The sequence below is a fragment of the Triturus cristatus genome, chromosome 8, assembly GCF_964204655.1.
Source record: "Triturus cristatus chromosome 8, aTriCri1.1, whole genome shotgun sequence".
NCBI lineage: Eukaryota > Metazoa > Chordata > Amphibia > Caudata > Salamandridae > Triturus > Triturus cristatus.
The window spans coordinates 22152469-22176975 of record NC_140591.1 but is presented as its reverse complement, the minus strand read 5'-3'; the positions used below and the strand labels follow the sequence as shown (position 1 = coordinate 22176975).

The following is a 24507-nucleotide window of genomic DNA, read 5'->3' as shown; positions in this document are numbered from 1 at the left end:
CTCAGTCTCACTCTTTAAGTCTCACTCATGCTCACTCTCACAGTCTTGATATCTTTTCCTGCCTCTCTCTTCAAGTCATTTTGTCTTCTCCGACCACTCTATCTTTTTCTGACTCTCCCACTCTACATCCTTTTCTCTCTTTCCTGCTCTTTCTCTCGCCTTTGTGTTTTTGTCTGGCCCATCTCTCTTTCTATTCTGTCTCTCTCCCCTCTCTCCAGCGGCACCAGAGTTAGGGGTGCAGAAGGTGCTGCTCACCCCCATAACACTTCAAAGAGTTTAGCTAGAGAAGGAGCAGCAAAGGGGCTCCTCAAATGCTATTATTCTGACAGCATTTGTTGTGTTTTCAAAGACCGCCTCCATACACACCTTATACTATGAGTAGGGTGGCATTATAGGATAGTGCCCCTACCCTAAGCATTGTTTCAGCACCACTGACTCTCTTTCTCCTTCCTGCGAATCAGTGAGATTTAATTAAAAAGTCCCCCAGTGGCTACAGGCATTAGCGGGACAACTCTAGAGAGACCATGGACCTGATGTAGAGAATGGCGGATGAGTTAGTCTGTTACAATGGAGAAGGAAATCCTGTCTGCTGAAATAAAAATAACATAGGATATAAAGGAATTTATATTTTGTTGGACGGGATACCCGTCACCGTTGTGATGGAGTAACCCATCCGCCAAGATCTAGATTGGGCCCCGTGTCTTCACAGGAGAAGCAAAGCAGGGCCCACGTTGCTTCTTCCTGCGTTACACAGCGCCTTCCAAGTGCTGATAGAAGCTCGCAGCGCTGGAGGAAGGGGGCGCCCTGAGTGCAGCAGAGTAGAGTTTACCAGCGCTACGGGCTTTCTGCATACTGAGTACCCCATAATCATGATGCAGAAGACTGCGGCTCAGCTCGTGTTTGTAACATGTAACTCAAGGCTTCAATGGCTCGCCCGCGCCTACGGTGGCAGTAATGCAACTTGCACCCTCACCCTGCTGCCGTACAGAGATAAAGACACCCTGTACCACAAACTCTGAAAAAGTGAGAGATAATGTCACCTTGCATCCCCATCCTATTTCACTGCAGAAACAAAGACACCATGTACTCAAAACCCTGCTTCAGTGCAGAGGTAAGGGCACTTTGCGTCCCTAACATGATGCAGTGTGGAGGTAAAGCCACTCTGTATCTCTAACGTTGATGCAGTGCGGCACTATGGCCGCTCTGTGTCTCTAAACATAATGCAGTGCAGAGGTAAGACCATTCTCTGTCTCTAACCATGATGCAGTGCAAAGGTAAGGCCGGTCTGTGTCCCTAACCATGATGCACTGCGGACGTAGGGTCGCTCTGTGTCTCTAACCATGATGCAGTGCAGAGGAAAGGCCACTCTGTGTCCCTAACCATGATGCAGTGCAGAGGTAAGGCCACTCTGTGTCTCTAACCATGATGCAGTGCAGAAGTAAGGACGCTCTGTGTCTCTAACCATGATGCAGTGCGAAGGTAAAGATACCTTGTACCCCCAACCCTGCTGTATTGTGAAGTCAAACCAACCCTGAACTGCTGACACTACTACAGTGGGAAGGTAAAGCCACCTTAAACCGTTAACCGCGCTACAATGTGAAGGTAACACCACTGTCAATGGCTAACCGTGCTACAATGTGATGGTAACACCCCTGTCAATGGCTAACCGTGCTACAATGTGAAGGTAACACCACTGTCAATGGCTAACCGTGCTACAATGTGAAGGTAACACCACTGTCAATGGTTAACCCTGCTACAATGTGAAGGTAACACCACTGTCAGTGGCTAACCGTGCTACAATGTGAAGGTAACACCACTGTAAATGGCTAACCCTGCTACAATGTGAAGGTAACACCACTGTCAGTGGCTAAGCGTGCTACAATGTGAAGGTAACACCACTGTCGATGGCTAACCGTGCTACAATGTGAAAGTAAAAACATCCTAAACTGCTTCCCCTCTTACAATGTGAAGTTAAAAAAGGCTTACCCTGCTACAGTGTGAAGGCAAAATCACACTAATCCACTAATCCTGTAATGGAATAAAGGTAAAACAACCGTAAACCACTTCCTCTGCTACAGTGTGAAGGCAAAGCCACCATGAACTGCCAACAGTGCTACAATGTTAAGGTAAAGTCACCTTGAACAACTAACCCTGTTATAGTGTGAAGGTGAAGCCACACTAAATCGCTTCCCATGCAACTGTGAGAAGGTACGATCACGATAAACAACTTCCCCTGCTACAGTGTGATGGTAAAATCACCATAAACCACTTCCCCTGCTGCAGTGTGACGGTAAGATCACCATAAGCCACTTCCCTTGCTACAGTGTAAAGGTAGGATCACTTTAAACCACTTTCCCTGCTACAGTGTGACGGTAAGATCACCATAAACCACTTCCCCTGCTACAGTGTGACAGTAAGATCACCATAAACCACTTCCCCTGCAACTGTAAGAAGGTAAGATCATCATAAACCACTTCCCCAGCTACTGTGTGACGGTAATATCACCATAAACAACTTCCCCTGCTACTGTGTGACGGTAAGATCACCATAAACCACTTTCCCTGCTACAGTGTGATGGTAAGATCACCATAAACCACTTCCCCTGCTACAGTGTTACAGTGTGACGGTAAGATCACCATAAACCACTTCCCCTGCTACAGTGTGATAGTAAGATCCCCATAAACCACTTCCCCTGCTAAAGTGTGACTGTAAAGCTACCCTGAAACCACTTCCCCTGCTACAGTGTTACAGTGTGACGGTAAGATCACCATCAACCACTTCCCCTGCTACAGTGTGACAGTAAGATAACCATAAACCACTTCCACTGCTACAGTGTGATGGTAAGATCACCGTAAACCACTTCCCCAGCTACAGTGTGAAGGTAAGATCACTGTAAAGCACTTCCCCTGCTACAGTGTGAAGTTAAGATCATTGTAAACCACTTCCCCTGCTACAGTGTGAAGGTAAGATCACCATAAACCACTTACCCTCCTACAGTGTGACTATAAGATCACCATAAACCACTTCCCCTGCTACAGTGTGATGGTAAGATCACCATAAACCACTTCCCCTGCTACAGTGTGACGGTAAGATCACCATAAACCACTTCCCCTGCAACTGTAAGAAGGTAAGATCATCATAAACCACTTCCCTGCTACTGTGTGACGGTAAGATCATCATAAACAACTTCCCCTGCTACTGTGTGACGGTAAGATCACCATAAACCACTTTCCCTGCTACAGTGTGATGGTAAGATCACCATAAACCACTTCCCCTGCTATAGTGTTACAGTGTGACGGTAAGATCACCATATACAACTTCCCCTGCTACAGTGTGACGGTAAGATCACCATAAACCACTTCCCCTGCCACTGTGAGGAGGTAAGCTCACCATAAACCACTTCCCGTGCTACAGTGTGACGGTAGGATCACCATAAACCACTTCCCCTGCTACAGCGAGATGGTAAGATCACCATAAACCACTTCCCCTGCAACTGTGAGAAGGTAAGATCACCATAAACCACTTCCCCTGCTACAGTGTGACGGTAGGATCACCATAAACCACTTCCCCTGCTTCATCGAGAGGGTAAGATCACCATAAACCACTTCCCCTGCAACGGGGAGAAGGTAAGATCACCATAAACCACTTCCCCTGCTACAGTGTGATGGTAGGATCACCATAAACCACTTCCCCTGCTACAGTGTGAAGGTAAGATCACCATAAACCACTTCCCCTGCTACAGTGTGAAGGTAAGATCACCTTAAACTACTTCCCCTCTTACAGTGTGAAGGTAAGATCACCATAAACCACTTCCCCTGCTACAATGTGAAGGTAAGTTCACCATAAACCACTTCCCCTGCTACAGTGTGAAGGTAAGATCTCCGTAAACCATTTCCACTGCTACCGTGTGACGGTAAGATCACCATAAACCACTTCCCCTACTTCAGTGTGAAGGTAAGATCACTATAAACCACTTCTCCTGCTACAGTGTGAAGGTAAGATCAGCATAAACCACTTCCCCTGCTACAGTGTGAAGGTACGATCACCATAAACCACTTCTCCTGCTACAGTGTGAAAGTAAGATCATCATAAACCACTTCCCCTGTTACAGTGTGAAGGCAAGATCACCATAAACCACTTCCCCTGCTACAGTGTGAAGGTAAGATCGCCATAAACCACTTCCCCTACTACAATGTTACGGTAAGATCACCATAAACCACTTTCCCTGCTACAGTGTGATAGTAAGCTCCCCATAAACCACTTCCCCTGCTAAAGTGTGACTGTAAAGCTACCCTGAAACATCAATCCTGCTACTGAGTGAAGGTAAAATCTCCTCAAACCACTTCCCCTGCTACAGTGTGAAGGTAAGATCAGCATAAACCACTTCCCCTGCAACTGTAAGAAGGTAAGATCATCATAAACAACTTCCCTGCTACTGTGTGACGGCAAGATCACCATAAACCACTTTCCCTGCTACAGTGTTACAGTGTGATGGTAAGATCACCATAAACCACTTCCCCTGCTACAGTGTGACTGTAAGATCACCATAAACCACTTCCCCTGCAACTGTGAGAAGGTAAGATCACCATAAACCACTTCCCGTGCTACAGTGTGAAGGTAGGATTACCATAAACCACTTCCCCCTGCTACAGCGAGATGGTAAGATCACATAAACCACTTCCCCTGCAACTGTGAGAAGGTAAGGTCACCATAAACACTTCCCCTGCTACAGTGTGACGGTAGGATCACCATAAACCACTTCCCCTGCTTCCTCGAGATAGTAAGATCACCATAAACCACTTCCCCAGCTACAGTGTGATGGTAGGATCACCATAAACCACTTCCCCTGCTACAGTGTGAAGGTAAGATCACCATAAACCACTTCCCCTGCTACATTGTGAAGGTAAGATCACCATAAACCACTTCCCCTGCTACAGTGTGAAGGTAAGATCACCATAAACCACTTCCCCTGCTACAGTGTGATGGTAAGATCACCATAAACCACTTCTCCTGCTACAGTGTGAAAGTAAAATCACCATAAACCACTTCCCCTGTTAGTGTGAAGGCAAGATCACCATAAACCACTTCCCCTGCTACAGTGTGAAGGTAAGATTACCATAAACCACTTCCCCCTACTACAGTGTGAAGGTAAGATCACCATAAACCACTTCCCCTGCTACAGTGTGATGGTTTGATCTCCATAAACCACTTTCCCTGCTACAGTGTGATGGTTTGATCTCCATAAACCACTTTCCCTGCTAAAGTGTGACTGTAAAGCTACTCTGAAACATCAATCCTGCTACTGAGTGAAGGTAAAATCTCCCTAACCCACTAACTATGGTACGGTGTGAAGGTAAAGCCACTATGAACCACTTCCCCTGCTACAGTGCTAAGGTAAAGCCACCCAAAAAGCTGGATGGGATTCGAACCTCTAGCTCTATGGATGGATGAGTTTAGGTATTGGTAATGGGATTAGAACTTTTACCTTGATGGATGAATGAGTTTGGGTATAGGTGATGGGATTAGACCTCCAACTCTCTGGATGAATGAATTTGGGTATAGGTGATGGGATTAGAACCTCTAACTATGGATGAATGAGTTTAGGTGTAGGCGATGGTATTAGAACCTCCAACTCTCTGGATGAATGAATTTGGGTATAGGTGATGGGATTAGAACCTGTAACTCTATGGATGAATGAGTTTAGGTATAGACAATGAGATTAGAACCTCCAACTATATGGATGAATGAGTTTGGGTATAGGTGATGGGATTAGATCCTTTACCTTGATGGATGAATGAGTTTGGGTGTAGGCGATAAGATTAGAACCTTCAATTCTATGGATGAATGAATTTAGGTATGGGTGATGGGATTAGAACCTCTAACTCTATGGATGAATTAATTTAAGTCAAGACTATGGGATTAGAGCCTCTAACTCTATGGATGAATGAGTTTAGGTTAAAAGATGAGTTAGAACCGCTAACTCTATGGATGAATGGGTTTAGGTATAGACGATGCGATTAGAACCTCTAACTCTATGGATGAATGAGTTGAGGTATAGACAATGAGATTAGAACCTCTATGTTGGACAGGCCACGTGAAGGGCTTGCTCCCTCCCCGCATGACAGGGCCCGAGCCCCGGCCCTCCAGGTGTTACCCACAGAAACAACCCGCACCCCGTCCCCAGACGGGACTCCTGCCCCCGGACCTCTCTGTATCATGGGGCCGAACCACTACCGGCTCCCTCGCCCGGCCCGGCCGCCATCTTGGACACTGCACCACGAGGCCGCGTGGCCTCAGCTCGACCCTAACCCTGGGCCTGGCCAGGCCCCGACATCCCGGCACCACCATCCACCCAGGAGGTGAACGGACCACTTGGCAGGTCGATGGGAGAAAGAAGTGTCGATGGCTCTCCCCCGCCAGGTGCCGATCGCCCCCCAGCTCCCCCGGGCGCTGGCTCCACCCCCCTGCTGGGTGTCTGGACTCCCTCATCCCGGACCTCCCGACCTCCAAGTGCGAGGGTCCGGACATCAAAGGGCGCCAGACCTATAACTGGGGCAGCTCCAGAGCAGGAAGGCAGTTGTATCCTGGAGTCGAGAGACACTGTGAAGAACTCATCCCTGACGGACTACTGGCACTGCCGTAGCCCTGCCTTGCGAACTATCGTCCTGCCTGCTGGCGCTGCCGCGGCCTTCTGCATCCTCCATCCTCGTTGGGACCTGCTGGCGCTGCCGCGGACCGTTGTAACTACCACCTTCACTGGGACCTGCTGGCGCTGCCGCGGACCGTTGTAACTACCACCTTCACTGGGACCTGCTGGCGCTGCCGCGGACCGTTGTAACTACCACCTTCACTGGGACCTGCTGGCGCTGCCGCGGACCGTTGTAACTACCACCTTCACCGGGACCTGCTGGCGCCGCCGCGGCCCGTCCATCTAGAACGCCGAGCTCGAGGATTGTGAGCTATCCATCATACCATCTCGGCTACCAGATTGGTACCAAGACTGTCCCGCTACCCCCTTTCCCAACCAAGAGACTATAATCGAGGGGACCCCTGAGTCCTGACCTCCTTGTACCATTCTATCGTACCTAAAGATTGCTTATAAAGAACGTCAAAACCTTATCTTTGTGTGGTGTACATCTGTGGGGGGGAAGTTACTCGTCTGTACGATCGCTGGAGACGGCTCTCCCCGGAGACCTCTCCCCTTGTCCTCGGCCGACCCTCCCGGTCCGTCTAACATTGGTGGCCAGCGGCGCGATCCGAATCAACGCATAATCGTACAGAGAGTAGCTCACCCCACGACGAAACCACAATGTCAACCAAAGAGAGCGGATCCACCGAGAAATTCCAGATGGAGAAATTGGAAGAGTACAGCCATCGTGAATTGAAACAATTCTGCATTGAACTAGGCATTGCTACCACCGGCCTGAGTACCAAAGACGATTTCAAGCACGCCATTGAGTCGTGGGCAGAAACCGGGGCCGCCAGATCCCCGGACCAAAACATTGCAGCATCAGAGAGGAACACCACGGCTCCCGAGGAGCGAAGAACGGGTCTCTCGCAGGAAGAGATCCAAGAGAGAGAAAAAAGCAGACTACATGAGCTAGAAATGGCACGGCTCAAAATGGACGGTGAACTAAAATTAGCCGAACAAAAACTGAACCTAGAACATCTGCGGCTCCGAGAAGAACGGGAAGAAAAACAGAGGCAGAGAGAGCTCGAAGAAAAGAGATTAGCGTACGAACACGAGCGCAAACTGGCAGAAATAGACCTACGGAAGCAGAACAAAGAACTGGAGGTGCCCGAGCGACCGCGCACCCCGGGAGCGACAGAAAAGAAAGTCCACATCCCCAAGGATGTCGTTCGAGAGTATGTCCGAGAGGACGACATACAACAGTGGTTCAAGGCCTACGAGATCGCCATGACCTCCCACCGGATCGATCGAAGTGACTGGGGAGCCGGTCTATGGGGGAGGTTCATCAATGAAGGCCGCGATGCCCTGTTACAGCTCCCAGACCATCTGATGTCATCCTATGACCACATGAAGGCTGCCCTCCTCACCCGATATGGGCTCACACCCGAAATGTACCGCCAGAGGTTCCGAGACTGCACCCGGATCCCGGGTACAACTTGGGTGGAATATGTCAACTATTTCAGCCGAGCCTTCGAGGGTTGGATCAAGGGAAGCCACGTAACGACCTACGAGCAACTTTTTAATCTCATGGTGTGGGAGCACCTCTCTAACAACTGCTTCGTCGAGCTCAGGCAGCACCTCCTCGACAGTAAATTGACTGACCCACGGCAACTCGCCGCCGAAGCTGACCGGTGGGAAAGCACCCGAGTGGGCCGGAGAGGGCCGCACGAACAGAACCGGAACAACCAAGGTCAGCACCGTCCCCGAGAAGGAGGAGGAGGCCAGGGACGAGGAAGAGACACCGTCCCGGCCGCTCCTGCTGCCAGCACCCCGCCCCCGGCCAGCCGGGGCAACCCCCCGATGCGCCCGGGGTTCCGAGCCAATGTCACGTGTCACCGATGCCAGCGAGTCGGCCACTACGCCAATGACCCGAACTGTCCACAGAACCAAACTCCGAGACCCCGCCAGGTAGCTGCCGCCGCCCTGGGGGGAGAACAAATCTCCGAAGAACAGGAAGAATACGAGCAGGAACAACAAGAGTGGGAACCGGCCACCATGGTTCTAGCGTGCCTAGGGGGAAGAGACATGGTCCCGCGGGCTCCCCTACCCGCCAACACCAGAAAATATAGTCAGTGGGTGAACATTAATGGACGCCGGGCCGAAGCACTACGCGACACGGGGGCCAGTGTGACGGCCGTCCGCTGTCACCTGGTAAAACCAGAGCAGATCCTGCCGAACATTCTCTGCCCCGTCCGTTCAGTCGACAATTCGGAGAGTCTATGTCGGATGGCCTGCGTCCCCTTCGAATGGGGAGGAGTCTCCGGCATGTTGAAGGTGACGGTCCGAGATGATGCCCCCGTGGACTGTCTCCTGGGGAATGATCTTGAGAGTTCCCCGTGGGCCGCCGTAGAAAGAAGAGAGCACCTGGGGATGTTGGGCCTCCCGGACTTGGCGTGCGTAACCACCCGGTCCATGGCCGCCCGTGCCATCCCCTGACCAGAAGAACCAGAATGGCCAGCACCTCCTCCCCCGATCGCTCCAGTAGAGGACACCGACCATACCGACCCCCCAGAGCAAACCCCCGAAGGGCTCGCTCAGCCCCAGGACCTTCCCAACCTGGCTCAGTGGCGTCAAGAAGGGGGGCCCACCCAGGAACAGTTCCGTCAAGAACAGAAGACCTGTCCCTCCCTCGAGGGACTCCGCCAGCAAGCCCTCGCCCAGAGCGCAGGGGACACCACCGGAGCCCATTGGATCTATTGGGACAACGACCTATTGTACAGTGAACAGAGAATCGCGGAGTTAGGGGCCAGTCGAGTGCTGGTGGTGCCCCTCCGTTTTAGAGACTTCCTGTTAAATTTGGCCCACGATGTCCCTCTGGCTGGACACCTGGGCCAGGACAAAACCTACAGTCGCCTGGTGATCCACTTTTTCTGGCCAAAGATGAGAAACGACGTCCTCAACCACTGCCGGTCCTGCCCCACGTGCCAGGCCAGCGGGAAGAGCGGCCGCAAACTCAAAGCACCTCTGCAACCCTTCCCAGTTGTCACCACCCCGTTCGAGAGGGTGGGAATAGACATTGTGGGGCCCCTGGACCCCCGTACAGCACAAGGACATCGGTTCATCCTGGTACTGGTGGACCACGCCACCCGCTACCCCGAGGCTGTGCCCCTGCGAACTGTAACAGCCCCGGTGGTCGGCCGGGCCTTAATGGGGATCTTCTCCCGGGTGGGCTTCCCCCGAGAAGTCGTCAGCGACAGAGGCACAAACTTTATTTCGAAGTATATGAAGTCCCTCTGGCAACAGTGCGGGGTCACCTACCGATTCACGACCCCCTATCACCCTCAAGGAAACGGACTAGTCGAGCGGTTCAACCGCACGCTCAAGGGAATGATTGGGGGATTGGAAGAGCCCCTCCGTCGCCAGTGGGATGTACTACTTCCGTGCCTCCTCTTCGCCTATCGAGAAGTTCCCCAGAAGTCCCTCGGCTTTAGCCCTTTCGAACTCTTGTACGGGCACCCTGTGCGAGGGCCCCTCAGCCTAGTCAAAGAAGGTTGGGAGATGGCCCCCCTAAAGACCCCTCCAGACGTCTTCAAGTACCTCCTGACCCTACGCAATCAGACCAGGCGATTCAGAGAAATGGCGAAAGCGAACCTTGAGGCCAGTCAGGAGGACATGAAAACATGGTACGATCAAAATGCCTCCTCCATCGAATTCGAACCTGGCCAACAAGTGTGGGTGATGTCCCCCACCGAACCATGTGCCTTGCAGGACAAGTGGACGGGGCCCTTCAAAGTGGTCGAACGCAAGAGCCCCGTCACCTATCTCATCGATATGGAATCTCCACGGAACCCCCTCCGGGTCCTCCACACCAACAGACTCAAACCCCACTTTGTGCGCTCGGAGCTCAGCCTCCTGATGGCTACAGACAGTGGAGCGGAAGAAGACTCCGAGCCTCTCCCTGATCTCCTGAAGACTCGTGAGAAAGATGGTTCCGTGGACGGGGTCCGGCTCTCCGATGCCCTCACCCCGGAACAGCGCCAAGGCTGCCGGGACCTCCTGCTGCAGTTTGCTACCTTGTTTTCCCTCACCCCAGGGGTCACCCCCTGGTGCTTGCACGACGTGGACACTGGGGACAGTCCCCCTATCAGACACCGGGCGTACCGCGTACCAGATCGGGTACGGGCCTGCATCCAAGAGGAGGTATCAAAGATGCTCACGCTCGGGGTCATCGAGCCCTCGGACAGCCCCTGGGCCAGCCCGGTCGTGCTGGTCCCCAAAGCTGCTGCCCCCGGCACCACTCCTGAGCTCCGATTCTGCGTCGACTTTCGGGGCTTGAATGCTGTCACCAGAACCGACGCTCATCCCATCCCCCGAGCGGATGAACTGATCGACCGCATGGGGGCTGCCCGCTACCTCAGCATCTTCGACCTGACAGCGGGCTACTGGCAGATCGGTCTCACCCCCCGGGCCCAAGAACGATCCGCCTTTTCTACCCCCGATGGCCACTACCACTTCAAAGTCATGCCCTTCGGCATGAAGAATGCCCCAGCTACCTTTCAGCGACTGGTGAACCAGGTCTTGGCGGGGCTCGAGGAGTTCAGCGCCGCCTACCTGGACGATATCGCTGTGTACAGCCGCCACTGGTCCGACCACCTCCACCACCTCCGAGAGGTCCTGCAGGCCCTCCAACGGGCCGGCCTCACAATCAAGGCCAGCAAGTACCAAATTGGTCAGGGGTCCGTGACCTATCTCGGACACCAGGTGGGAAGCGGTCTGGTGGCCCCTCTGCAACTCAAAATCGCTGCCATCCAGTCCTGGCAGCCTCCAGTCACGCAGACCGAGGTCCGAGCCTTCTTGGAGCTCACCGGCTACTACCGGCGGTTCGTGAGGGACTATGGCAGCATTGTGGGGCCCCTCACGGGACTCACATCCAAAAACCACCCGAAGAAGGTCAACTGGACCCCAGACTGTCAAGCGGCCTTCGAGAAGCTGAAAGCCGCCATGTGCACTGCCCCTGTGCTCCAGGCCCCCGACTACAGTCGGGAATTCATCGTACAAACAGATGCCTCCGACCATGGCATCGGGGCGGTCCTCTCCCAGCTGAACTCCGAGGGACTTGACCAACCGGTGGCCTTCATCAGCAGACGCCTCCTGGCCCGAGAACAGCGCTGGAGCACCATCGAGAGGGAGGCCTTCGCAGTGGTGTGGGCCCTCAAAAAGCTCCGGCCCTATCTCTTCGGTACCCACTTCCGGGTGCAAACAGATCATCGACCCCTGCAGTGGCTAATGCAGATGCGTGGGGAAAACCCCAAACTATTGCGTTGGTCCATCTCCCTGCAGGGGATGGACTTCACTGTGGAACATCGACCGGGCCAAGACCACGCCAACGCAGATGGCCTGTCACGCTTTTTCCGCCTCGACGAGGAGAGTCCCCAAGAGGATGGGTGACTCTCCCCGCCTTCAGCTGGGAGGGACGCATGTTGGACAGGCCACGTGAAGGGCTTGCTCCCTCCCCGCATGACAGGGCCCGAGCCCTGGCCCTCCAGGTGTTACCCACAGAAACAACCCGCACCCCGTCCCCAGACGGGACTCCTGCCCCCGGACCTCTCTGTATCATGGGGCCGAACCACTACCGGCTCCCTCGCCCGGCCCGGCCGCCATCTTGGACACTGCACCACGAGGCCGCATGGCCTCAGCTCGACCCTAACCCTGGGCCTGGCCAGGCCCCGACATCCCGGCACCACCATCCACCCAGGAGGTGAACGGACCACTTGGCAGGTCGATGGGAGAAAGAAGTGTCGATGGCTCTCCCCCGCCAGGTGCCGATCGCCCCCCAGCTCCCCCGGGCGCTGGCTCCACCCCCCTGCTGGGTGTCTGGACTCCCTCATCCCGGACCTCCCAACCTCCAAGTGCGAGGGTCCGGACATCAAAGGGCGCCAGACCTATAACTGGGGCAACTCCAGAGCAGGAAGGCAGTTGTATCCTGGAGTCGAGAGACACCGTGAAGAACTCATCCCTGACGGACTACTGGCGCTGCCGTAGCCCTGCCTTGCGAACTATCGTCCTGCCTGCTGGCGCTGCCGCGGCCTTCTGCATCCTCCATCCTCGTTGGGACCTGCTGGCGCTGCCGCGGACCGTTGTAACTACCACCTTCACTGGGACCTGCTGGCGCTGCCGCGGACCGTTGTAACTACCACCTTCACTGGGACCTGCTGGCGCTGCCGCGGACCGTTGTAACTACCACCTTCACTGGGACCTGGTGGCGCTGCCGCGGACCGTTGTAACTACCACCTTCACCGGGACCTGCTGGCGCCGCCGCGGCCCGTCCATCTAGAACGCCGAGCTCGAGGATTGTGAGCTATCCATCATACCATCTCAGCTACCAGATTGGTACCAAGACTGTCCCGCTACCCCCTTTCCCAACCAAGAGACTATAATCGAGGGGACCCCTGAGTCCTGACCTCCTTGTACCATTCTATCGTACCTAAAGATTGCTTATAAAGAACGTCAAAACCTTATCTTTGTGTGGTGTACATCTGTGGGGGGGAAGTTACTCGTCTGTACGATCGCTGGAGACGGCTCTCCCCGGAGACCTCTCCCCTTGTCCTCGGCCGACCCTCCCGGTCCGTCTAACTCTCTACCTCTATGGATGAATGAGTTTAGGTATAGATACTGAGATTAGAAACTCTAACTCTATGGATGAATGAGTTTAGGTATAGACAATGAGTTTGAACCTCTAACTCTATGGATGAATGAGTTTGGGTATGGACGATGAGATTAGAACCTCTAACTCTATGGATGAATTAGTTTAGGTATAGACAATGAGATTAGAACCTCTACCTCTATGGATGAATGAGTTTAGGTATAGATACTGAGATTAGAAAACTCTAACTCTATGGATGAATGAGTTTAGGTATAGACAATGAGTTTGAACCTCTAACTCTATGGATGAATGAGTTTGGGTATGGACGATGAGATTAGAACCTCTAACTCTATGGATGGATGAGTTTGGGTATACGTGATGGGATTAGAACCTCTAACTCTATGGATGAATGAATTTAAGTAAAGACTATGAGATTAGAGCCTCTAACTCTATGGATGAATTAGTTTAGGTATAGACGATGAGATTAGAACCTCTTACTCCATGGATGAATGAGTTTAGGTATAGACGATGAGATTAGGACCTCTAACTCTATGGATGAATGAGTTTGGGTATAGGTGATGAGATTAGAACCTCTAACTCTATGGATGAATGAGTTTAGGTATAGACGATGAGATTAGAACCTCTAACTTCATGGATGAATGAGTTTGGGTATAGACGATAAGATTAGAACCTCTAACTCTATGGATGAATGAGTTTTGGTATAGACAATGAGATTAGAACCTCTAACTCTATGGATGAATTAATTTAAGTAAAGACTATGGGATTAGAGCCTCTAACTCTATGGATGAATGGGTTTAGGTATAGACAATGAGATTAGAACCTCTAACTCTATGGATGAATGAGTTTGGGTATGGACGATGCGATTAGAACCTCTAACTTCATGGATGAATGAGTTTGGGTATTGATGATGGAATTAGAACCTCTAACTCTATGGATGAATGAGTTTTGGTATAGACAAAGGGTATTTGTACCTCTAACTCTATGGATGAATGAGTTTAGGTATAGACAATGAGATTAGAAGCTCTAAGCTTTGTCTGAGTTTTGGTCCGGATTTGAAAATATTTTATTGCAAAAACAAATTGTTTTTGCCCCTCTTTCGTCATTGTCTATATTATTAGACATACAATCTGAGAATAGCCCACATAAAGATCTATTAACTGTATTAGTTTCTTGTGCTCGACTGACAATTGCCAGGGTATGGATATCTCAGAAACCCCCACATATCCTGGAATGGTGGTTTTTAGTTAATGAAATTTATACTAGGGAGCGTGCGATTGCCAAAACGAGGGGATTGAAATCTATGAAAAAATTTGATAAAATTTGGGGAACTTTTCTTTAACTTTACTTTTTGCTATTGTGTCCCTATTGTGTATTTATTTGTATGGCCTATTGGATATGAAATGTACATGTTATCAGCTAATCTTTGCTTTTTGTTTTTAGGTGTTGTCAATAAAAAAATGTTTAAAAAAAAAAAAAAGAAGCTCTAACTCTATGGATGAATGAGTTTAGCTATAGACGATGAGATTAGAACCTCTAACTCTATGGATGAATGAGTTTGGGTATGGACGATGAGATTAGAACATCTAACTTCATGGATGGATGAGTTTAGGTATAGACAATGAGATTAGAACCTCTAACTCTATGGATGAATGAGTTTGGGTATAGGTGATGGGATTAGAACCTCTAACTCTATGGATGAATGAGTTGAGGTATAGACAATGAGATTAGAACCTCTACCTCTATGGATGAATGAGTTTAGGTATAGACGATGAGATTAGAACCTCTAACTCTATGGATGATTGAGTTTGGGTATGGACGATGAGATTAGAACCTCTAACTTCATGGATGAATGAGTTTGGATATTGACGATGGGATTATAACCTCTAACTCTATGGATGAATTAGTTTGGGCATAGACGATGAAATTAGAACCTCTAACTCTAAGGATCAATGAGTTTAGGTATAGATGATGAGATTAGAACCTCTAACTCTATGGATGAATGAGTTTGGGTATAGGTGATGGGATTAGAACCTCTAACTCTATGGATGAATGAGTTTAGGTATAGATGATGAGATTAGAACCTCTAACTTCATGGATGAATGAGTTTGGGTATAGAATATAAGATTAGAACCTCTAACTTTATGGATGAATGAGTTTGGGTATAGGCGATGGGATTAGAGCTTCTAACTCTATGGAGGAATGAGTTTGGGTATAGGCAATGGGATTAGATCCTTTATCTCGATGGATGAATGAGTTTGGGTATAGGCGATGGGATTAGAACCTCCAACTCTATGGAGGAATGAGTTTGGGTATAGGTGATGGGATTAGATCCTTTACCTTGATGGATGAATGAGTTCGGGTATAGGCGATAAAATGAGAACCTCCAATTCTATGGATGAATGAATTTGGGTATAGGTGATGGGATTAGAACCTCTAACTATGGATGAATGAGTTTAGGTATAGGAGATGGGATTAGAACCTCCAACTCTCTGGATGAATGAATTTGGTTATAGGTGATGGGTTTAGAACCTCCAACTCTCTGGATGAATGAATGTGGGTATAGGTGATAGGATTAGAACCTCTAACTATGGATAAATGATTTTAGGTATAGGCGATGGGATTAGAACCTCCAACTCTCTGGATGAATGAATTTGGGTATAGGTGATGGGTTTAGAACCTCCAACTCTCTGGATGAATGAATTTGGGTATAGGTGATGGGATTAGAACCTGTAACTCTATGGATGAATGAGTTTAGGTATAGACAATGAGATTAGAACCTCCAACTATATGGATGAATGAGTTTGGGTATAGACGATGGGATTAGAACCTCCAACTCTATGGAGGAATGAGTTTGGGTATAGGTGATGGGATTAGATCCTTTACCTTGATGGATGAATGAGTGAACGCACACCATGACCGAACAACCACCCCCCACCACCACCCTCCACGCCTGGACCCCGATCAGCACCGAAGACACCATCCGCACGATGAACTCCATCCACTCCGGATCACCGACCGACCCCTGCCCTCACCACGTCTTCAACAAGGCCGACGCTGTCATCGCACCCCACCTGCGAGACATCATCAACACTTCCTTCGACACCACCATCTTCCCTGAGAGCTGGAAGCACGCCGAACTCAGCGCCCTACTAAAGAAACCTACAGCGGACCCCACCGACCTCAAGAATTACCGCCCCATCTCGCTCCTCCCGTTTCCAGCCAAAGTCATCGAGAAGACCGTCAACAAGCAGATGGCCGCCTTCCTCGAGACAAACGGATCCCTCGACCCCTCACAGTCCGGCTTCCGAGCCAATCACAGCACCGAGACCGCCCTCATCGCCGCCACCGATGACATCCGAGCCCTGATGGACAATGGAGAAACAGCGGCCCTCATCCTCCTAGACCTCTCTGCGGCATTCGACACGGTCTGCCACCGCACCCTAGTACGGCGCCTCAGCAACATCGGAATCCAGGACAAGGTGCTGGACTGGATCATCTCCTTCCTCGACGGAAGAACACAGAGAGTCCGCCTACCACCGTACAAGTCAGAGGCCTCCGAAGTCACCTGCGGCGTCCCTCAAGGATCATCTCTGAGCCCCACCCTCTTCAACGTCTACATGAGCCCCCTCGCGGCCATCGTACGCAAACACAACCTCAGCATAATCTCCTACGCCGACGACACCCAACTGATCCTCTCCCTGACCAACGACCCCGCCGCCGCCAGATCCAACCTGCACGAAGGGATGAAAGAGGTAGCCGAGTGGATGACGACCAGCCGCCTGAAACTGAACTCGGACAAGACGGAGGTCCTCATCCTGGGCTCCTCACCCTCCGCCTGGGACGACTCCTGGTGGCCTCCCGCCCTGGGCACCGCACCCAAACCGACAGACCATGCACGCAACCTGGGCTTCCTCCTGGACTCCTCCCTCTCCATGACCAGGCAAGTCAACAACGTCTCCTCGGCGTGCTTCAACATCCTACGCATGCTACGGAAGATCTTCTGGTGGATCCCCACCGAGACCAGGAAGACCGTCACCCAGGCCCTCGTCACCAGCCGACTGGACTACGGCAATGCCCTCTACGCCGGTACCACCGCCAAGCTCCAGAAGAGACTCCAGCGGATCCAGAACGCCTCAGCCAGACTCATCCTCGACATCCCACGAACCAGCCACATCTCCGGACATCTGAGAGACCTTCACTGGCTCCCCGTCAACAAAAGAATCACCTTCCGCCTCCTCACCCACGCACACAAAGCCCTACACGACCAAGGCCCGAGCTACCTCAACAGCCGAGTCAACTTCCACGCTCCCAAACGCCACCTCCGATCAGCCAACCACGCCCTCGCCGCCGTCCCCCGCATCCGAAGAGCGACTACAAGAGGAAGGTCCTTCTCCTACCTGGCCGCCAAGACCTGGAACTCCCTCCCTACCGACCTGCGCCTGACCCAAGACCACCTCTCCTTCAGGAAGAAGCTGAAGACCTGGCTGTTCGAGCAGTAGCGGCACCCCCCCCTCCCCCCCCCCCCAGCGCCTTGAGACCCTACGGGTATGTAGCGCGCTTTACAAGTGTCACTGATTGATTGATTGATTGATTGGGTGTAGGCGATAAGATTAGAACCTTCAATTCTATGGATGAATGAATTTAGGTATGGGTGATGGGATTAGAACCTCTAACTCTATGGATGAATTAATTTAAGTAAAGACTATGGGATTAGAGCCTCTAACTCTATGGATGAATGAGTTTAGGTTTAAACGATGAGTTAGAACCGCTAACTCTATGGATGAATGGGTTTAGGTATAGACAATGAGATTAGAACCTCTAACTCTATGGATGAATGAGTTTGGGTATGGACGATGCGATTAGAACCTCTAACTCTATGGATGAATGAGTTTAGTTATAGACAATGAGATTAGAACCTCTAACTCTATGGATGAATGAGTGTAGGTATAGACAATGAGATTAGAACCTCTAACTCTATGGATGAATGAGTTTGGGTATAGGTGATGGGATTATAACCTCAAACTCTATGGATGAATGAGTTTGGGTATGGACGATGAGATTAGAACCTCTAACTTCATGGATGGATGAGGTTGGGTATAGGTGATGGGATTAGATCCTTTACCTTGATGGATGAATGATTTTTGGTATAGGCGATAAAATTAGAACCTCCAATTCCATGGCTGAATGAATTTAGGTATAGGTGATGGGATTAGAACCTCTAACTCTATGGATGCATTAATTTAAGTAAAGACTATGGGATTAGAGCCTCTAACTCTATGGATGAATGAGTTTGGGTATGGACGATGAGATTAGAACCTTTAACTTCTTGGATGAATGAGTTTGGGTATTGACAATGGGATTATAACCTCTAACTCTATGGAGAAATGAGTTTGGGTATAGACGATGAGATTAGAACCTCTAACTCTATGGATGAATGAGTTTGGGTATAGACGATGAGATTAGAACCTCTAACTCTATGGATGAATGAGTTTGGGTATAGATAATGAGATTAGAACCTCTAACTCTGTGGATGAATGAGTTTGGGTATTGACAATGGGATTATAATCTCTAACTCTATGGATGAATGAGTTTGGGTATAGGCGATGGGATTAAAACCTTTGTCTCTATGTATGAATCCATTTAGGTATAGGCGATGGGATAAAAACCTTTGTCTCTATGGATGAATCCATTTAGGTATAGGCGATGGGATTAAAACCTTTCTCTATGGATGAATCCATTTAGGTATAGGCGATGGGATTAAAACCTTTGTCTCAATGGATGAATCTATTTAGGTATAGGTGATGAGATTAGAACCTCTAACTCTATGGATGAATGAGTTTGGGTGTAGGCGATGGGATTAGAACCTCTAACTCTATGGATGAATGAGTTTGGGTATAGGCGATGGGATTAAAACCTTTGTCTCTATGGATGAATCCATTTAGGTATAGGCGATGGGATTAAAACCTTTGTCTCAATGGATGAATCTATTTAGGTATAGGTGATGAGATTAGAACCTCTAACTCTATGGATGAATGAGTTTGGGTGTAGGCGATGGGATTAGAACCTCTAACTCTAGGGATGAATGAGTTTTGGTATAGGCGATCAGATTAAAACCTTTGTCTCTATGGATGAATCCATTTAGGTATAGGTGATGGGATTAGAACCTCCAACTCTATGGATGAATTAGTTTGGGTATAGGTGAACAGATTAAAACCTTTGTCTCTATGGATGAATCCATTTAGGTATAGGTGATGGGATTAGAACCTCCAACTCTATGGATGAATTAGTTTGGGTATAGGCGATGGAACTAGAACCTCCAACTCTACGGATGAATGAGTTTGGGTGTAGGTGATGGGACTAGAACCTCTAACTGTATGGATGAATGAGTTTGGGTATAGGCGATCAGATTAAAACCTTTGTCTCTATGGATGAATCCATTTAGGTATAGGTGATGGGATTAGAACCTCCAACTCTATGGTTGAATTAGTTTGGGTATAGGCGATGGGACTAGAACCTCCAACTCTTTGGATGAATGAGCTTGGGTGTAGGTGATGGGACTAGAACCTCCAACTCTATGGATGAATGAGTTTGGGTCTAGGCGATCAGATTAAAACCTTTGTCTCTATGGATGAATCCATTTAGGTATAGGTGATGGGATTAGAACCTCCAACTCTATGGATTAATTATTTTGGGTATAGGTGATGGGACTAGAACCTCCAACTCTATGGATGAATGAGTTTAGGTATAGACAATATGATTTGAACCTCTAACTCTATGGATGAATGAGTTTGGGCATAGGCGATCAGATTAAAACCTTTGTCTCTATGGATGAATCCATTTAGGTATAGGTGATGGGATTAGAACCTCCAACTCTATGGATGAATGAGTTTGGGTATAGGCGATCAGATTAAAACCTTTGTCTCTATGGATGAATCCATTTAGGTATAGGTGATGGGATTAGAACCTCCAACTCTATGGATGAATTAGTTTGGTTATAGGCGATGGGACTAGAACCTCCAACTCTTTGGATGAATGAGTTTGGGTGTAGGTGATAGGACTAGAACCTCCAACTCTATGGATGAATGATTTTAGGTATAGACAATATGATTTGAACCTCTAACTCTATGGATGAATGAGTTTGGGTATAGACAATATGATTTGAACCTTTACCTCCATGGATGAATGAATTTTGGTATAGGTGATGGAAGTAAAACCTTTACCTCTGTGTATGAATGAGTTTAGGTGTACATGACGGTATTCAAACCGTTACCTCTATAAATAAAGTGTTTATGTATACTTAACAGGATTAGAACCTTTAACTTTACACACATGGGTTGATGGGTTGGCCTGGAATTATCGTCCTTAACTATGCACAGAGGTGTGTTCTAGGGTTGGCACACGGGTTCACACCTGTTAACTTAACCAATGGGCGGTCTCGTTGATTGGTACAAGGAGGCCCCGCCTGCAACTCTACGGACAAATGGATGGACCAGTTTTACTTATTAAGAGACCTGCATTTACATTGGCCAATAGAAGAGGCTCAGCCATTGTTCTTGTCCAAGGGTACCAGCAGCAGGGTGTAAGTGTCCATACCCTGGTGAGACACACAATCAGACACACTCAGTCAAAAATGCCCCCCAGCCTTCCTCCACAACATCAACACAAAAGCTTGCCAACTGGCATCTGGGCAAACTGCAAAGTGGAACAGTAAAAGCCTACAATTACCTTGGGGCCTGACTCTCAGAAAGGGCCAACTCAAATATTCACCGAAAACATCTTAACACCAAGGCCAACAACGTCATTCACCTATTAAGACAACTGAGCCAACATGTGCTAAGTCCATCAGCAGAGCCGGTACTGTCTGTCCTAAAAGCGAAATTGCTACCTGCCATCTGGTTTTTCCTGGAGCGTTGGACACGTTCTCAAATACAAGCCAAAGCATATAAACCTGTGCTGCTCATCCCGCGGTCTGCAAGGCATTCAAGGCTGAGACTGGAGCTTGGCCTCTGGAGCCCGGCCCTGTCATGCCAGGGGGTCCTGATAAAGCTATACCTCAGGATCCTGTGGGCACCAGTAGACTCACTCAGATACCAGCCAAGGTCAGTTTTCGAGGTAGAAGGTTCAGCATGGCACGCCAGCCTGGGCCAGGCCATACACATCCTGAGGCTTGAGGAAGCAAGATTACAACTACCAGAAATTCCGTTTTCGGCCTGGAAGAAAGCGGTGGAGACAGGTTCTGGAAATATTGTACTCTCAGGACATCAAAACTCCCTGCGCTAGCTCAATCACAGAGCCATTGGATAAATCATACATTTTGGGAAAAGTTCAACCCTATCTACGAGAGGCATTAGCGATACAAGTCCGCAGGAAAACTGTCTAAATGAGACTCCTCATTCTCCGCATCACAGATTTCAACCCAGCATGGGCACGCAAGGGGGACAACATTGAGTGGAGGCTATGTTCTTTTTACGATGAATCCTACTACACCTCCGGTGCTGTTGCCCCAAACTGAATAACTGGCGTTAGTGCCTTCTTCACCCGCTACTCATTGCCAATGGGGTAAGGACCTGCGGAAAGGCTGCGGCCCTGCGCTTCACCAAATCAATGACAAGAAACCTAGCAGGACTGGGCAAACTCACACACTCAATCAGGATTGCCATAAATGAGGTGTTGCAGGGCGATACCATTTCTGCGACAAGCTAACGGACCCCTTCTCATGATTGGCACGCTACATTCTATAAATGTTGAAGTCAGCAGGATGGTCCCCGCGAGGCACCCAGGGGGTCTTAAAGTCCCAGTATTTATTTGTTTTATCCATTTTATTTAATATGCAATTACAAGTAACTTTGAGAACCTGCACAAATGAGCTAAGGGCCAAAGGCTGGTTATAAGGACAAATATATTGAAGGGAAGGGGCAGGGAGTAGGGGGGATCCGTTTTAGTAATGTTTTCTATCTCTTTTTACCTAATGATTTTAATTAATTGGGCAGTAAATAAATTCATTCATGGTCATTGGCCAATAGGAGCGGGACAGCCCTTGTTCTTGTCCAAGTGTACCCGCAGCAGGGTGTAAGTGTCCATACCCTGGTGAGACACACAAGCAGACACACTCACTCACAAACGCCCCCTGCCAAGGGCTGCAAGTCCGGGAACCCGCACAGTGCAGGTATCAGCTGCGGAGTTGTGCCAGTCTCTGGACTAGGGGGCATGTTTATGAAAACTGTGGCACGGGGCAGCATCACAAGTTGTCTTGCTGTGCTGCCCGCTTGATGGGAAAGGGCAGGAGTGCGCTGTATTTATCCACTAAGGCACATGACTGTCCTCTTCCCTTAAGCTGGCACCATTTTGGCAACCTAGCACCAACGCAGGCACCCTTGCTTACAGAGAGGCTTTTTCCTCCTTCCATGTGTGCTGCCGAATGCAGCTCCTTCCATGTGTGCTGCAGAATGCAGCTCCTTCCATGTGTGCTGCAGAATGCAGCTCCTTCCATGTGTGCTGCAGAATGCAGCTCCTTCCATGTGTGCTGCAGAATGCAGCTCCTTCCATGTGTGCTGCCGAATGCAGCTCCTTCCATGTGTGCTGCAGAATGCAGCTCCTTCCATGTGTGCTGCAGAATGCAGCTCCTTCCATGTGTGCTGCAGAATGCAGCTCCTTCCATGTGTGCTGCAGAATGCAGCTCCTTCCATGTGTGCTGCAGAATGCAGCTCCTTCCATGTGTGCTGCCGAATGCAGCTCCTTCCATGTGTGCTGCAGAATGCAGCTCCTTCCATGTGTGCTGCAGAATTCAGCTCCTTTCATGTGTGCTGCAGAATGCAGCTCCTTCCATGTGTGCTGCCGAATGAAGCTCCTTCCATGTGTGCTGCCGAATGCAGCTCCTTCCATGTGTGCTGCAGAATGCATCTCCTTCCATGTGTGCTGCCGAATGCAGCTCCTTCCATGTGTGCTGCAGAATGCATCTCCTTCCATGTGTGCTGCAGAATTCAGCTCCTTTCATGTGTGCTGCAGAATGCAGCTCCTTCCATGTGTGCTGCCGAATGAAGCTCCTTCCATGTGTGCTGCCGAATGCAGCTCCTTCCATGTGTGCTGCAGAATGCATCTCCTTCCATGTGTGCTGCCGAATGCAGCTCCTTCCATGTGTGCTGCAGAATGCATCTCCTTCCATGTGTGCTGCAGAATGCAGCTCCTTCCATGTGTGCTGCAGAATGCAGCTCCTTCCATGTGTGCTGCAGAATGCAGCTCCTTCCATGTGTGCTGCAGAATGCAGCTCCTTCCATGTGTGCTGCAGAATGCAGCTCCTTCCATGTGTGCTGCCGAATGCAGCTCCTTCCATGTGTGCTGCAGAATGCATCTCCTTCCATGTGTGCTGCAGAATGCAGCTCCTTCCATGTGTGCTGCAGAATGCAGCTCCTTCCATGTGTGCTGCAGAATGCAGCTCCTTCCATGTGTGCTGCAGAATGCAGCTCCTTCCATGTGTGCTGCAGAATGCAGCTCCTTCCATGTGTGCTGCAGAATGCAGCTCCTTCCATGTGTGCTGCAGAATGCAGCTCCTTCCATGTGTGCTGCAGAATGCAGCTCCTTCCATGTGTGCTGCAGAATGCAGCACACATGGAAGGAGGACAGAACAAGGGGAAAAAATATATTTTTCCTCGTTACGCCTCCCCTGGGAAGGCATAGGATTTTGGCACATTTCCCCGTTTACAAGTCCATGTAAACTTAGGAACACGCTGACGTTGTTGTATGTTGCGTGTGCATACCCACCGCAACGCCCAGGGAACACCTACCCAGGGCAGAGTAAGGCGCCGCAGCGCTTTGTGCTGCTTTGTGTTCCTCCAGATTTATGAAGCCACTGGCAGCTCTCCAAAGGGGCTTTGCGTGGCTTCATAAATCTGTCGCAGAGGTGTACATCGTGCAATCCTCTCAGAAGTATGACCCTGGGTTCCTGTGAAGAGTCGATGTGGCCAAAGTTGAGGGTCTGAGCGCTGGTGCTGAAGAAGCATTGGTAGGGTCAAAGCCCTTTTCTTAACAACTCCCATTAGCGTTTACCTTTTGCTTCGATAAACACACACATTTCTCTGCGCACACAAACTCCAGTTAGCAGAAACGAACCGTGCACTGCAACATTTCGTGTCCATGCAAGCATGCGGATAATATTCTGACCGGACAGAGGCCCATTTTTACATTTTAAGTAAATAATTTGCTTTTAGTGATGACT

At 49.8% G+C, this 24507-nt stretch overlaps 1 protein-coding gene across 1 annotated transcript in view; it reads left to right on the top strand.

Annotated features, from left to right (window-relative positions):
• Positions 1-24507, top strand: part of LOC146799863 (cystathionine beta-synthase-like) — a 173907-nt gene that overhangs the window by 86987 nt on the left and 62413 nt on the right. The gene's annotated exons all lie outside the window — the stretch shown is intronic.